Source organism: Hippocampus zosterae, chromosome 20 (genome assembly GCF_025434085.1).
Source record: "Hippocampus zosterae strain Florida chromosome 20, ASM2543408v3, whole genome shotgun sequence".
NCBI classification, from domain to species: Eukaryota; Metazoa; Chordata; class Actinopteri; order Syngnathiformes; family Syngnathidae; genus Hippocampus; species Hippocampus zosterae.
This window is the reverse complement of record NC_067470.1, coordinates 4,312,072-4,315,858: the sequence shown is the minus strand read 5'-3', so window position 1 is coordinate 4,315,858 and position 3,787 is coordinate 4,312,072.

The window sequence follows — 3,787 nt, the reverse complement described above, 5'->3', positions numbered from 1 at the left end:
CAATCAGACATGTCCTAATTAGAACCTCTGCACCAGGGGGGGGGAAACATGCGCCGTTATCATTAACTAGCTAATGAGACAAAGTGCTCGGGACATGAGAGAGACGCGAGTCACAATGCGGGTCCGACGCTGCAGTGACACGTCGACCTCGCGGGGCCAACAAGCAGCAGGCCGGTTTGTTTTTAAAGCGTTCCTTGCCCATCTTTGCGATTGCATAACGGATATCCGTTTGAACATTTGGCAAAGTTCGCACCCCGTGACCGCCATTTAAAATGATCTACTTATAAATGGCCGTCAACCTGGCGCCGCATGACTGGGTCTAGCGTCTTTAAATCTTACACGCTATATACCTTTCTGTGTTTTTCTTTTCGCTTGACTGGCTTAGAACGTCGCGCGCTCTGCTCGTAACTTGGCCACATGTACGCCTTATCGTTGCTCTTTTTCATATTTTCTTTTCTCTTCCCGCAGGAAAGAGCCACCGCTGAATGTTTGATGAGCCACAACCGAATGGCTGCCAAAAGCCGCGTTTGCGTGTCCAAAACCGCCGGTGCCTTCCGATCAGCCCCGTTGCTCTTTACCGTCCTCCCCAAATTTCAGGCCCGGCTCTGTTTTGACTGGACGGCCCGGGCGCCTCAGAATCAACAAACCCATCGGAGATTGGCGGCGCTGAATCCCGTGCCGCCGTTCCGACTGCAGACGCAAAAAGGAGGGCCCTCACAATTTCCAAACGAGAAAACAATTAGATCATTTCTATAATTCATGGGCGCGACCGCAGCCTGGGCGCGGGGAGGAGAAGAGTGTTTGAAGTGCTCCATATGCTCACGGTGGTTTCCCGGCCCGATCTCGGCGCTGGCTGGATTTGCTCGGCCGGAGCTGAGGTGCGAGCAGGTAATGTGAACATGCCATTACGCGACATGAAAGATTAATGGCCGCGGTGATTTCTGCCCCCCACTCGCTTTATATGCAGGTGGGCTCTTGCCAAAGTGGCCGCATGGAGAGACAAAATGGTCAGGAGATTCTAATCTAACCGCTCAGCAATTAAGAGCTCGATACCTTCACCGCTACCTTTTAAAGTATGAGTCAGAGTTGCGGTTTATCCGGGAGACGGTGGAATGAAGACTTCTCACCATTTGGGAATGGGAACAAAAGTTTTTTTGCTGTGTGTGAGAGTTTTATTGGTAAGTGTGAGATTAAGAGAGGTTGTTTTTTTGGGTGGGGGGGGGGTGAGGGAGAGAGTTTGTGTGTGTGTGTGTGTTTTTTTGGTGGATGACTTTTGTAAATGGGTAAGAGAGTTGCTGAGAGTTGATTTTTTTTGTGAGAGAGTTTTGGGTAAATTAGTGTTTTTTGGGTGATGAAGAGGATTTTAGTATTTGTAAGGGTGTTTTTGATGTAGGTGAAAAATTTTTTTTTGGGTGGCGGTGACAATTTTTGAAGAGCTTTTTGCTTATTTTTGGACGGCTAAATTATTGGTGATTTTTTTTGTTGTTAAGTGTGAGAAGATTATTTATTGGGTATGTATGAGTTTTTGGATGGTTGTGGGGTTCTTTCTTTGTTTTAATTGTGTATGAAGGGTTTTTTGTGTGTGTGAGGTGAGTTTGAGAGGTTTATTTGGCCTAAGTAACAGATTTTTGTGTTGAGCTTTTGTGTTTTAGTTTTTTTGGGGGGGATGAGTGTGAGAGATCTCACATGAGAGTGGGGTTTTGGTGCCAGTGAGTTTGTGTGCGTATGAGAGATTTTTAAGGCAACCATTTGCGTGAGAGACATTTGATTTTGGGCCTATAAGATAGATCGACAGCCAAACAATCATTCAAACTCAAACTGACCTGACGGGCATATTCAATCTAGGAGGCCAGACAAGCATGCGGTATCTACCGTTTAATATTGAAACTTGTACAAGTGGCTTTGACGTCAGCTTGAGGGTCGCATGTGGAGTCGAGGGTCTGTCGTCCGCGACCCCGCTGCGCGAGTCACCGATTGTCTGAAGCGCCACCGCCATATTTCTTCCCAATGGTGCGGTCAGGCTCGAGCGCATGTCAAACGACCGCACAGGCTGCGTCGTTGCACGCATGCCGTCGCACGTAAGGGACACCAAACGTCCGCCTACCCACTCGTTATTAATGGGCTTCAGGCGGCAGGAGTGGATCATTTCCCATGGAAATCCAATGCATTTGAAATAGCGGTGGATCAACATTCCACGACAGGATTTACATAAGGTAATTGCGAAGTGCCCAAAGTACGCTCCTCGCCGCCAGTGGATTTCTTTCTCTTTCTTACCGCCAGTAACGCAATCAAGTCCATTAAGTAGGCAATAAATAGAAAGCTGGAGTGTATCAGGGCGCCATGACGGATAATAGTTCCTCTTCATGCCATCTATTTATTTATCTGAGACAGTTACGGTTGCTTTTTGAAGCAGAGGGGGCCTTACCGTTTCTTGCTTTTCACTTGCTTCTGTGTGATGTGGGTTCCCCCCCGTCCCCCTTCTTCCTCACCGGTGCCACAGGATACATTGTCTGAAAGCTCCAAAAGAGAGTAGTGATTCTTCTGTGACACACATACAAATAATTAATGATTCATGAATGTTGACCCATTTTAGAGTTGCGCACCTTCAGCGTAGTCCCACATCATGCCAAACAGGACTGAGTTTTGCAGCATAATCTGCACCCACTTTTTTTAAAAATACTGTATAGTAAATATACGACGAGGCACTTCACTCCAGCACGCAAAGCCAATACAAAAGCAAAGTGAAAGCTTTTCTCCAAGGGGCCTGATAGCAGGCAGCTTTGCTCAGCACTCCAAAGATGCGGGCTTCTTAATCAAAGCTGGCAGACTGGCAATTTCCTAATTAGTCATCAATTAATACGCAGCCTTCAGGTCGGCAGCCACGTATGACCCGCGGAGGAATGACAAAAGCGGGGACATTAATGGAAGCGGAGCGGCAGAGGTTGCCATACATTTCAGAAATAAAGAAATATACTAAAGTGCATTTCATAATTAACGGCTAGGAAAATAATTGATTGCGACAAGAAAGCTTAATCACTGCGCTCAATAACCGAGATATTAGTGTTGAGTAGATTAATTCAATTATGTAATTAAGGCAGAGAGGGAGCTGAAGCTTTAAAGTTGATTGAAGTCCAACGGCAGACTCACCTTTGTGTCTTTCACGTTTATGGTCTCCATCCTCCATTCATGGCAAGCTTTTATCACCGAGACAGGAAATGCACGGGAGCCTCCTCGTTTAGTTTGTCTTTTTTTTTTTTTTTTTATTAGACAGAGCAATTTCACAAACAGCAGTTAGCCTGAAAAAAATTACATTCATATGTGCAGCTGATCACACGTAAACACTGCAGGAACAGTCTTTTTTTTTCTTCTTCTTTTTCACAACCTGCATTTTGTCATATTTTAATTCAAATGTACAAACCGGAAAATCAACTCCACACACAAAGCCAAGTCACTGGAACACTTGGTAACAACTAGCTTCTGTCAGAGTCAATGAACTCCGAAATGGCTTGAAAGGCTTTCACCTCACAGGCCATACGTCAGACCATAAAACGCTCCTTGTATCGTCCCCGCTGTCGGAATACCTCATCATTAGCTTAGCGGAGCTTCATCACCGCACAACGCAACGTTGCACCGCGGCTCGAAAGCGAGCGCGGGACCTCGGAGATGCATCCTGCCACAGGACGAACCAACATTTTACTTTGTAAAGGAGAACAGACTGCGCGGACTTCACTGAAGCACACACCAAGACACGACACATCGCTGTACAAAGTGGCAAGACGAAAGATGC